Genomic DNA, 12,943 nt, shown 5'->3' on the forward strand with positions numbered 1-12,943 from the left:
AGTTCTCCATGGCCTGTCCTGACTTTCTGCATTTTACACTTTGTTCAGATGGCTCTTCTGACCGGGGGGCAGTGAGACTTCATTTTAGTGCAGATATCCTTTGCAAGCTTGCTTGGTTGGCCAAAAAGTGCGTATGCTTTTTTCCTGAATATATTCAGGAAAAAACGCATACGCCCTTTTTGGCCAAATGCATCATTGTGGACGTTTTGCCTCTTTTCCTATGCTTTATATGCAATTCCAGTCTACCTCCTGAAATCGGTTTCCTGCAATTCTGCCCCGCTTTCAAGTCCTCTTGGCAGCCTTACTTCAATATATTTTTGGACGATAGCTGTCATTTATAACTCTGCAGGTTTGTGAATTACAGTGCCCCTGAGCTCCTTTCTTCAACTTGCTTTCTTGTGAGCTGGCCGCAACACTGCAGGATTGCTTCAGGCCCTAGTGTGGTTCGGCACGGCACTCTGAGCCTTTGGTTAATTCCTCTTCCTGGTGGGAAATGAGAGTTAAATTTGCCCGTCCAGACACCTCCAGCTAGTCTCTCATTGGTTCTCCCTATTCCTGTTCATTTTCCGCAGAAATTGCAAACTGGGCCAAACAGGAGGTTAAAGGCACTGACTCTCCAAGTGGGCAGAGTATTATTAAATCATCTGGAATGTTGCACCCGAGTACCAGGGGACGAAAACTGAGACACATTTGAAGACGTTTCCCAATCACATGGTGGATCATACTCTGGGTTCCACATGCATGTTTTAGCTGAAGGAAGAATCCCTTAAACCTGGAGAGTTGAGACCCATGGAATGGGTACCATGCAATATGACTTCAAAGGGTCTGCATTTGCTCACCGAACCTCTCCAGTCCTATCACTGCTGCGTTTATGCCGCTGTACACACGCTTGATTCTCTTTTGGAGACATATAAATCCATAGGTTTTTTTTTTTTAACATCTTTATTGGGGTATAATTGCTTTACAATGATGTGTTAGTTTCTGCTTTATAACAAAGTGAATCAGTTATACATATAAATATGTTCCCATATCTCTTCCCTCTTGCGTCTCCCTCCCTCCCACACTCCCTATCCCACCCCTCCAGGCTGTCACAAAGCACCAAGCCAATATCCCTCTGCCTTGTGGCTGCTTCCCACTAGCTATCTACCTTACTACGTTTGTTAGTGTGTATATGTCCATGACTCTCTCTCGCCCCGTCACAGCTCACCCTTCCCCCTCCCCATAACCTCAAGTCCGTTCTCTAGGAGGTCTGCGTCTTTATTCCTGCCTTACCCCTAGGTTCTTCATGACATTTTTTTTCTTAAATTCCATATATATGTGTTAGCATACGGTATTTGTCTTTTTCTTTCTGACTTACTTCACTGTGTATGACAGACTCTAGGTCTACCCACCTCATTACAAATAGCTCAATTTCATTTCTTTTTATGGCTGAGTAATATTCCATTGTATATATGTGCCACATCTTCTTTATCCATTCATCCGATGATGGGCACTTAGGTTGTTTCCATCTCCGGGCTATTGTAAATAGAGCTGCAATGAACATTTTGGTACATGACTCTTTTTGAATTTCGGTTTTCTCAGGGTATATGCCCAGTAGTGGGATTGCTGGGTCATATGGTAGTTCTATTTGTAGTTTTTTAAGGAACCTCCATACTGTTCTCCATAGTGGCTGAACCAATTCACATTCCCACCAGCAGTGCAAGAGGGTTCCCTTTTCTCCACACCCTCTCCAACATTCATTGTTTCTAGATTTTTTGATGATGGCCATTCTGACTGGTGTGAGATGATATCTCATTGTAGTTTTGATTTGCATTTCTCTAATGATTAATGATATTGAGCATTCTTTCATGTGTTTGTTGGCAGACTGTATATCTTCTTTGGAGAAATGTCTATTTAGGTCTTCTGCCCATTTTTGGATTGGGTTGTTTGTTTTTTTGTTATTGAGCTGTATGAGCTGCTTGTAAATTTTGGAGATTAATCCTTTGTCGGTTGCTTCATTTGCAAATATTTTCTCCCATTCTGAGGGTTGTCTTTTGGTCTTGTTTATGGTTTCCTTTGCTGTGCAAAAGCTTTGAAGTTTCATTAGGTCCCATTTGTTTATTTCTGTTTTTATTTCCATTACTCTAGGAGGTGGGTCAGAAAGAATCTTGCTGTGATTTATGTCATAGAGTGTTCTGCCTATGTTTTCCTCTAAGAGTTTGATAGTTTCTGGCCTTATATTTAGGTCTTGAATCCATTTTGAGCTTATTTTTGTGTATGGTGTTAGGGAGTGATCTAATCTCATACTTTTACATGTACCTGTCCAGTTTTCCCAGCACCACTTATTGAAGAGGCTGTCCTTTCTCCACTGTACATTCCTGCCACCTTTATCAAAGATAAGGTGTCCATATGTGCATGGGTTTATCTCTGAGCTTTCTATCCTGTTCCATTGATCTATCTTTCTGTTTTTGTGCCAGTACCATACCGTCTTGATAACTGTAGCTTTGTAGTATAGTCTGAAGTCAGGGAGCCTGATTCCTCCAGTTCCTTTTTTTGTTCTCAAGATTGCTTTGGCTATTTGGGGTCTTTTGTGTTTCCATACAAATTGCGAAATTTTTTGTTCTAGTTCTGTGAAAAATGCCAGTGGTAGTTTGATAGGGATTGCATTGAATCTATAGATTGCTTTGGGTAGTAGAGTCATTTTCACAATGTTGATTCTTCCAATCCAAGAACATGGTATATGTCTCCATCTATTTGTATCATCTTTAATTTCTTTCATCAGTGTCTTATAATTTTCTGCATACAGGTCTTTTGTCTCCTTAGGTAGGTTTATTCCTAGATATTTTATTCTTTTTGTTGCAATGGTAAATGGGAGTGTTTTCTTGATTTCACTTTCAGATTTTTCATCATTAGTATATAGGAATGCCAGAGATTTCTGTGCATTAATTTTGTATCCTGCCACTTTACCAAATTCATTGATTAGCTCTAGTAGTTTTCTGGTAGCATCTTTAGGATTCTCTATGTATAGGATCATGTCATCTGCAAACAGTGACAGCTTTACTTCTTCTTTTCCGATTTGGATTCCTTTTATTTCCTTCTCTTCTCTGATTGCTGTGGCTAAAGCTTCCAAAACTATGTTGAATAAGAGTGGTGAGAGTGCGCACCCTTGTCTTGTTCCTGATCTTAGTGGAAATGCTTTCAGTTTTTCCCCATTGAGGATGATGTTTGCTGTGGGCTTGTCATATATGGCCTTTATTATGTTGAGGAAAGTTCCCTCTATGCCTACTTTCTGCAGGGTTTTTATCATAAATGGGTGTTGAATTTTGTCAAAAGCTTTCTCTGCATCTATTGAGATGATCATATGGTTTTTCTCCTTCAATTTGTTAATATGGTTTATCACGTTGATAGATTTGCGTATATTGAAGAATCCTTGCATTCCTGGAATAAACCCCACTTGATCATGGTGTATGATCCTTTTAATGTGCTGTTGGATTCTGTTTGCTAGTATTTTGTTGAGGATTTTTGCATCTATGTTCATCAGTGATATTGGCCTGTAGTTTTCTTTCTTTGTGACATCCTTGTCTGGTTTTGGTATCAAGGTGATGGTGGCCTCATAGAAGGAGTTAGGGAGTGGTCCTCCCTCTGCTATATTTTGCAAGAGTTTGAGAAGGATAGGTGTTAGCTCTTCTCTAAATGTTTGATAGAATTCGCCTGTGAAGCCATCTGGTCCTGGGCTTTTCTTTGTTGGAAGATTTTTAATCACAGTTTCAATTTCAGTGCTTGTGATTGGTCTGTTCATATTTTCTATTTCTTCCTGATTCAGTCTTGGCAGGTTGTGCATTTCTAAGAATTTGTCCATTTCTTCCAGATTGTCCATTTTATTGGCATAGAGTTGCTTGTAGTAATCTCTCATGATCTCTTTTATCTCTGCAGTGTCAGTTGTTACCTCTCCTTTTTCATTTCTAATTCTATTGATTTGAGTCTTCTCCCTTTTTTTCTTGATGAGTCTGGCTAGTGGTTTATCTATTTTGTTTATCTTCTCAAAGAACCAGCTTTTAGTTTTATTGATCTTTGCTATTGTTTCCTTCATTTCTTTTTCATTTATTTCTGATCTGATTTTTATGATTTCTTTCCTTCTGCTAGCTTTGGGGTTTTTTTGTTCTTCTTTCTCTAATTGCTTGAGGTGCAAGGTTAGGTTGTTTATTCGAGATGTTTCCTGCTTCTTAAGGTGGGCTTGTATTGCTATAAACTTCCCCCTTAGAACTGCTTTTGCTGCATCCCACAGGTTTTGGGTCGTTGTGTCTCCATTGTCATTTGTTTCTAGGTATTTTTTGATTTCCTCTTTGATTTCTTCAGTGATCTCTTCATTATTAAGTAGTGTATTGTTTAGCCTCCATGTGTTTGTATTTTTTACAGATCTTTTCCTGTAATTGATGTCTAGACTCATGGCGTTGTGGTCAGAAAAGATACTTGATACAATTTCAATTTTCTTAAATTTACCAAGGCTTGATTTGTGACCTAAGATATGATCTATCCTGGAGAATGTTCCATGAGCACTTGAGAAAAATGTGTATTCTGTTGTTTTTGGATGGAGTGTCCTATAAATATCAATTAAGTCCATCTTGTTTAATGTATCATTTAAAGCTTGTGTTTCCTTATTTATTTTCATTTTGGATGATCTGTCCATGGGTGAAAGTGGGGTGTTTAAGTCCCCTACTATGAATGTGTTACTGTCGATTTCCCCTTTTATGGCTGTTAGTATTTGCCTTATGTATTGAGGTGCTCCTATGTTGGGTGCATAAATATTTACGATTGTTATATCTTCTTCTTGGATCGATCCCTTGATCATTATGTAGTGTCCTTCTTTGTCTCTTTTAATAGTCCTTATTTTAAAGTCTATTTTGTCTGATATGAGAATTGCTACTCCAGCTTTCTTTTGGTTTCCATTTGCATGGAATATCTTTTTCCATCCCCTTACTTTCAGTCTGTATGTGTCTCTAGGTCTGAAGTGGGTCTCTTGTAGACAGCATATATAAGGGTCTTGTTTTTGTATCCATTCAGCTAATCTGTGTCTTTTGGTGGGAGCATTTAGTCCATTTACATTTAAGGTAATTATCGATATGTATGTTCCTATTCCCATTTTCTAAATTGTTTTGGGTTCGTTATTATAGGTCTTTTCCTTCTCTTGTGTTTCTTGCCTAGAGAAGATCCTTTAGCATTTGTTGTAAAGCTGGTTTGGTGGTTCTGAACTCTCTCAGCTTTTGCTTGTCTGTAAAGGTTTTAATTTCTCCATCAAATCTGAATGAGATCCTTGCTGGGTAGAGTAGTCTTGGCTGCAGGTTTTTCTCCTTCATCACTTTCAGTATGTCCTGCCACTCCCTTCTGGCTTGTAGGGTTTCTGCTGAGAGATCAGCTGTTAACCTTATGGGGATTCCCTTATGTGTTATTTGTTGTTTTTCCCTTGCTGCTTTTAATATGCTTTCTTTGTATTTAATTTTTGACAGTTTGATTAATATGTGTCTTGGTGTATTTCTCCTAGTATTTATCCTGTATGGGACTCTCTGTGCTTCCTGGACTTGATTAACTATTTCCTTTCCCATATTAGGGAAGTTTTCAACTATAATCTCTTCAAATATTTTCTCAGTCCCTTTCTTTTTCTCTTCTTCTTCTGGAACCCCTATAATTCGAATGTTGGTGCGTTTAATGTTGTCCCAGAGGTCTCTGAGACTGTCCTCAGTTCTTTTCATTCTTTTTTCTTTATTCTGCTCTGCAGTAGTTATTTCCACTATTTTATCTTCCAGGTCACTTATCCGTTCTTCTGCCTCAGTTATTCTGCTATTGATCCCATCTAGAGTATTTTTAATTTCATTTATTGTGTTGTTCATCGTTGCTTGTTTCATCTTTAGTTCTTCTAGGTCCTTGTTAACTGATTCTTGCATTTTGTCCATTCTATTGTCCATTCTATCTCCAAGATTTCAGATCAACCTTACTATCATTATTCTGAATGCTTTTTCAGGTAGACTGCCTATTTCCTCTTCATTTGTTAGGTCTGGTGCATTTTTATCTTGCTCCTTTATCTGCTGTGTGTTTTTCTGTTTTCTCATTTTGCTTATCTTACTGTGTTTGGGGTCTCCTTTTTGCAGGCTGCAGGTTCGTAGTTCCTCCTGTTTTTGATGTCTGTCTCCAGTGGCTAAGGTTGGTTCAATGGGTTGTGTAGGCTTCCTGGTGGAGGGGACTAGTGCCTGTGTTGTGGTGGATGAGGCTGGATCTTGTCTCTCTAGTGGGCAGGTTCACGTCTGGTGGTGTGTTTTGGGGTGTCTGTGGCCTTATTATGATTTTAGACTGCCTCTCTGCTAATGGGTGGGGTTGTGTTCCTGTTTTGCTAGTTGTTTGGCACAGGTTGTCCAGTACTGTGGCTTGCTGGTCGTTGAGTGAAGCTGGGTGCTGGTGTTAAGATGGAGGTCTCTGGGAGATTTTCGCCGTTTGATATTATGTGGAGCTGGGAGGTCTCTTGTGGACCAGTGTCCTGAAGTTGGCTCTCCAACCTCAGAGGCAGAGCCCTGACTCCTGGCTGGAGCACCAAGAGCCTTTCATCCACACGGCTCAGAATAAAAGGGAGAAAAAGTAGAGGGAATTAGTAGAAGTATGAGGAAAGAAAGAAGGAAAGGAGGGAAGGAAGGAGGGAAGGAAGGAAGGAAGGAAGGAAGAAAGAAAGAAAGAAGCAACGAAGGAAGGAAGGCAAGAAGGAACGAAAGGAGGGAGGGAGGGAGGGAGGAAGGAAGGAAGGAAGGAGGGAAAGAAGGAAAAACAGAAAGAAAGAAGATACAGTAAAAATAAAATAAAGTATAATAAAGTTATTGAATTAAAAAATTCTTATTTAGGAAAAAAAAAAGGGACGGATAGAACCTTAGGACAAATGTTGGAAGCAAAGCTATACAGACAAAATCTTACACAGAAGCGTACACATACACCCTCACTAAAAGAGGTAAAGGGGGAAAAATCATAAATCTTGCTGTCAGAGACCACCTCCTCAATTTGGGATGATTCATTGTCTAAAGGAGGGAAGGAAGGAAGGAAAGAAAGAAAGAAAAAGAAAGGACGAAGGTAAAGTATAATAACGTTCTTAAAATTAAAATTGATTATTAAGAAAAAAATTTTAAGAAAAAACCATGAAGGGATAGAACCCTAGGACAAATGGTGGAAGCAAGACTATACAGACAAGATCTCACACAGAAGCATACACATACACATTCACAAAAAGAGGAATAGGGAAAAAAATCATAGATCTTGCTCCCAAAGTCCACCTCCTTAATTTGGGATGATTGGCTGTCTATTCATGTATTCCACAGATGCAGGGTACATCAAGTTGATTGTGGAGCTTTAATCCGCTGCTTCTGAGGCTGCTGGGAGAGATTTCCCTTTCTCTTCTTTGTTCTCACAGCTCACAGGGGCTCAGCTTTGGATTTGGCCCTGCCTCTGCGTGTAGGTCGCTGGAGGGCGTCTGTTTTTTGCTCAGACAGGACGGGGTTAAAGGAGCCGCTGATTCGGGGGTTCTGGCGTACTGAGGCTGGCGGGGAGGGAGGGGCATGGAATGCGGGGCGGGCCTGCGGCGGCAAAGTCTGGCGTGACCCTGCACCAGCCCGAGGCCCGCCGTGCGCTCTCCCGGGGAAGTCGTCCCCGGATCCCGGGAACCCGGCAGTGGCGGGCTGCACAGGCTCCGCGGAAGAGGGGCGTGGAGAGCGACCTGCGCTCGCACACAGGCCCCTTGGTGGCGGCAGCAGCAGCCCCAACGTCTCCCGCCCTCCTCTGAGGTCCGCGCCTCCAGCTGCGGCTTGTGCCCGTCTCTGGAGTCCGCACCCTCAGCCGCGGCTCGCGCCCTTCTCTGGGGTCCGCGCTTTCAGCCGCGGCTCACGCCCGTCTCTGGGGTCCGTGCTTTCAGCCGCGGCTCGTGCCCGTCTCTGGGGTCCGCGCTTTCAGCCACGGCTCGCGCCCGTCTCTGGGGTCCGCGCTTTCAGCCGCGGCTCGCGCCCGTCTCTGGAGTTCCTTTAAGCAGCATTCTTAAACCCCTCTCCTCAAGCACCAGGAAACAAAGAGGGAAGAAAAAGTCTCTTACCTCTTCGGCAGGTGCAGAGTTTTCCCCGGACTCCCTCCCAGCTAGCTGTGGTGCACTAACCCCTTCAGGCTATGTTCAAGCCGCCAACCCCAGTCCTCTCCCTGTGCTCCGTCCGAAACCGAAACCCGAGCCTCAGAGCCTCAGCTCGCAGACCCCGCCCGCCCCGGCGGGTGAGCAGACAAGCCTCTTGGGCTGGTGAGTCCCGGTCAGCACCGATCCTCTGTGCGGGAATCTCCCCGATTTGCCCTCCGCACCCGTTGCTGTGCACTCCTCCGCAGGTTTGAAGCTCCCCCCCCGCCTCCCGCAGTCTCCGCCCGCGAAGGGGCTTCCTAGTGTGTGGAAACTTTTCCTCCTTCACAGCTCCCTCCCACTGGTGCAGGTGCCGTCCCTATCCTTTTGTCTCTGTTTATTCTTTTTTCTTTTGCCCTACCCAGGTACGTGGGGAGTTTCTTGCCTTTTGGGAGGTCTGAGGTCTTCTGCCAGCCTTCAGTAGGTGATCTGTAGGAGTTGTTCCACGCGTAGATGTATTTCTGGTGTATCTGTGGGGAGGAAGGTGATCTCCGCATCTTACTCTTCCGCCATCTTCCTGCTCCTGGATCAATCCATAGGTTTTAAGATTCTTACTAGTCAGGTATATTCTTAGGCGTTCAATATGGGGTGTTGAGTCCACTTCGTTGAGCAAGGAGTAGCTCTTGTCTATTACATATTTGGCTTATGGAACGGTATCTGTGCTAATTTCTATCTCTGGTTTTATGCAGTACCCCAACTCACCTTTCCCCTTAAGCAAGCATAAGTTGGTTTTCTACATTTGAGACCCTGTTCTGTTTTGTAATTCAGTTCCTGTGTAGCCAAGTTTACATTCCGTGTAGTAGTGATATCTTATGATGTTTCTTTTTCTGTGTGACTTATTTCACTTAGAATCATCATACCTGAATCCACTCATTATGCTGCTACGGGCCTGATGACATAGATTTCATTGCTGAGTGATATTGCATTGTACGTAAGTACCACAACTTCTTTATCAATTTTCCGCTTTCTGTGATATTGAACTTGTACCGTAAACGAGGTTCTTGTAAACACAGCCGTCCCAAACTTTCGGGTGGCTGTGTCTTTTCGATTTTAATTTCCCTAAGCTATAGGACCATAAGTGGAAGTACCCTAGGCTCTGTTGCTTTGTTTTTTAGATGTTTCAGGAAACACCATACACTTCTCCAGAGTGGCTGTTGGCAATTTACATCCCGCCCAGCAGCATAACAAGGCTCCCAGTTCTCCATGGCCTTTCCTGCCTTTCTGGATTTTATACTTTATTCAGATGGCCCTTTTGACCGGGGGGCAGTGAGACTTAATTGTAGTGCAGATTTCCTTTGCAAGCTTGCTTGGTTGGCCAAAAAGGGCGTATGCGTTTTTTCCTGAATATATTCAGGAAAAAACACATATGCCCTTTTTGGCCAAGTGCATCATTGTGGACGTTCTGCCTCTTTTCCTATGCTTTACATGCAATTCCAGTCTACCTCCTGAAATCGGTTTCCTGCAATTCTGCCCCGCTTTCAAGTCCTCTTGGCAGCCTTACTTCAATATATTTTTGGATGATAGCTGTCATTTATAACTCTGCAGGTTTGTGAATGACAGTGCCCCTGAGCTCCTTTCTTCAACTCGCTTTCTTGTGAGCTGGCCGCAACACTGCAGGATTGCTTCAGGCCCTAGTGTGGTTCCGGCACGGCACGCTGAGCCTTTGGTTAATTCTTCTTCCTGGTGGGAAGTGAGAGTTAAATTTGCCCGTCTGGACACCTCCAGCTAGTCGCTCATGTGTTCTCCCTATTCCTCTTCATTTTCCGCAGAAATTGCAAACTGGGCCTAACAGGAGGTTAAAAGCACTGACTCTCCAAGTGGGGAGAGTGTTAGTAAAGCGTCTGGAATGTTGTACCCGAGTACCAGGGGACGAAAACTGAGACACATTTGAGCACGTTTCCCGATCACACGGTGGATCGTACTCTGGGGTCCACATGCATGGTTTAGCTGAAGGAAGAATCCCTTAAACCTGGAGAGTTGAGACCCATGGAATGGGTACCATGCAATATGACTTCAAAGGGTCTGCATTTGCTCACCGAACCTCTCCAATCCTATCACTGCTACGTTTATTCCGCTGTACACACGCTTGATTCTCTTTCGGAGACATAGAAATCCATAGGTTTTAAGATTCTTACTAGTCAGGTATATTCTTAGGCGTTTAATATGGGGTGTTGAGTCCACTTCATTCAGCAAGGAGTAGCTCTTGTCTATTACATATTTGGCTTATGGAATGGTATCTGTGCTAATTTCAATCTCTGGTTTTATGCAGCACCGCAACTCACCTTTCCCCTTAAGCAAGCATAAGTTGGTTTTCTACATTTGAGACCCTGTTCTGTTTTATAATTCAGTTCCTGTGTAGCCAAGTTTCCATTCCGTGTATTAGTGATATCTTACGATGTTTCTTTTTCTCTGTGACTTATTTCACTTAGAATCATCGTACCTGAATCCACTCATTATGCTGCTACGGGCCTGATGACATAGATTTCATTGCTGAGTGATATTGCATTGTACGTAAGTACCACAACTTCTTTATCCATTTTTCGCTTTCTGCGATATTGAACTTGTACCGTAAACGAGGTTCTTGTAAACAGAGCCGTCCCAAACTTTGGGGTGGCTGTGTCTTTTTGATTTTAATTGCCCTAAGCTATAAGACCATAAGTGGAAGTGCCCTAGGCTCTGTTGCTTTGTTTTTTAGATGTTTCAGGAAACACCATACACTTCTCCAGAGTGGCTGTTGGCAATTTCCATCCCACCCAGCAGCATAAAAAGGCTCCCAGTTCTCCATGGCCTGTCCTGCCTTTCTGGATTTTACACTTTTTTCAGATGGCCCTTTTGACCGGGGGGAAGTGAGACTTCATTGTAGTGCAGATTTCCTTTGCAAGCTTGCTTGGTTGGCCAAGGAAGAAACGCATACGCCCTTTTGCCCAAGTGCATCATTGTGGACGTTCTGCCTCTTTTCCTATGCTTTACATGCAATTCCAGTCTACCTCCTGAAATCGGTTTCCTGCAATTCTACCCCGCTTTCAAGTCCTCTTGGCAGCCTTACTTCAATATATTTTTGGACGATAGCTGTCATTTTTACCTCTGCAGGTGTGTGAATGAGAGTGCCCCTGAGCTCCTTTCTTCAACTCGCTTTCTTGTGAACTGGCCACAACACCACAGGATTGATTCAGGCCCTAGTGTAGTTCCGGCACGGCACGCTGAGCCTTTGTTTAATTCGTCTTCCTTGTGGGAAATGAGAGTTAAATTTGCCCGTCTAGACACCTCAAGCTAGTCTCTCACTGGTTCTCCCTATTCCTGTTCATCTTACGCAGAAATTGCAAACTGGGCCAAACAGGAGGTTAAAGGCACTGACTCTCCAAGTGGGGAGAGTGTTAGTAAAGCGTCTGGAATGTTGCACCCGAGTACCAGGGGAGGAAAACTGAGACACATTTGAACACGTTTCCCGATCACACGGTGGATCATACTCTGGGTTCCACATGCATGTTTTAGCTGAAGGAAGAATCCCTTAAACTTGGAGAGTTGAGAACCATGGAATGGGTACCATGCAATATGACTTCAAAGGGTCTGCATTTGCTCACCGAACCTCACCAATATTCTCACTGCTGCGTTTATGCTGGTGTACACACGCTTGATTCACTTTCGGAGACGTATAAATCAATAGGTTTTAAGATTCTTACTAGTCAGGTATATTCTTAGGCGTTTAATATGGGGTGTTGAGTTCACTTCGTTGAGCAAGGAGTAGCTCTTGTTATTACATATTTGGCTTATGGAATGGTATCTGTGCTAATTTCAATCTCTGGTTTTATGCAGCACCCCAACTCACCTTTCCCCTTAAGCAAGCATAAGTTGGTTTTCTACATTTGAGACACTGTTCTGTTTTGTAATTCAGTTCCTGTGTAGCCCAGTTTACATTCCGTGTATTAGAGATATCTTATGATGTTTCTTTTTCTGTGTGACTTATTTCACTTAGAATCATCGTACCTGAATCCACTCATTATGCTGCTACGGGCCTGATGACATAGATTTCATTGCTGAGTGATATTGCACTGTACGTAAGTACCAAACTTCTTTATCTATTTTTCGCTGTCTGTGATATTGAACTTGTACTGTAAACGAGGTTCTTGTAAACAGAGCTGTCCCAATCTTTAGGGTGGCTGTGTCTTTTTGATTTTAATTTGCCTAAGCTATAGGACCATAAGTGGAAGTGCCCTATGCTCCGTTGCTTTGTTTTCTAGATGTTTCAGGAAACACCATACACTTCTCCAGAGTGGCTGTTGGCAATTTACATCCCACCCATCAGCATAACAAGGCTCCCAGTTCTCCATGGCCTGTCCTGCCTTTCTGGATTTTACACATTTTTCAGATGGCCCTTTTCACCGGGGGGCAGTGAGACTTCATTGTAGTGCAGATTTCCTTTGCAAGCTTGCTTGGTGGTCCAAAAAGGGCGTATGTGCTTTTTCCTGAATATATTCAGGAAAAAAAGCATACGCCCTTTTTGGCCAAGTGCACCATTGTGGACGTTCTGCCTATTTTCCTATGCTTTAAATGCAATTCCAGTCTACCTCCTGAAATCGGTTTCCTGCAATTCTGCCCCGCTTTCAAGTCCTCTTGGCAGCGTTACTTCAATACATTTTTGGACGATAGCTGTCATTTATAACTCTGCAGGTTTGTGAATTACAGTGCCCCTGAGCTCCTTTCTTCAACTCGCTTTCTTGGGCGCTGGCCGCAACACCGCAGGATTGCTTCTGGCCCTAGTGTGGTTCCGGCATGGCACGCTGA

General features: G+C 43.1%; 1 long non-coding RNA gene across 1 annotated transcript in view; it reads left to right on the top strand.

Annotated features, from left to right (window-relative positions):
* LOC125965167 (uncharacterized) overlaps positions 1 to 12,943 on the top strand; it is a 537,048-nt gene that overhangs the window by 52,553 nt on the left and 471,552 nt on the right. The gene's annotated exons all lie outside the window — the stretch shown is intronic.

Source organism: Orcinus orca, chromosome 1 (assembly GCF_937001465.1).
Source record: "Orcinus orca chromosome 1, mOrcOrc1.1, whole genome shotgun sequence".
Classification (NCBI taxonomy): domain Eukaryota; kingdom Metazoa; phylum Chordata; class Mammalia; order Artiodactyla; family Delphinidae; genus Orcinus; species Orcinus orca.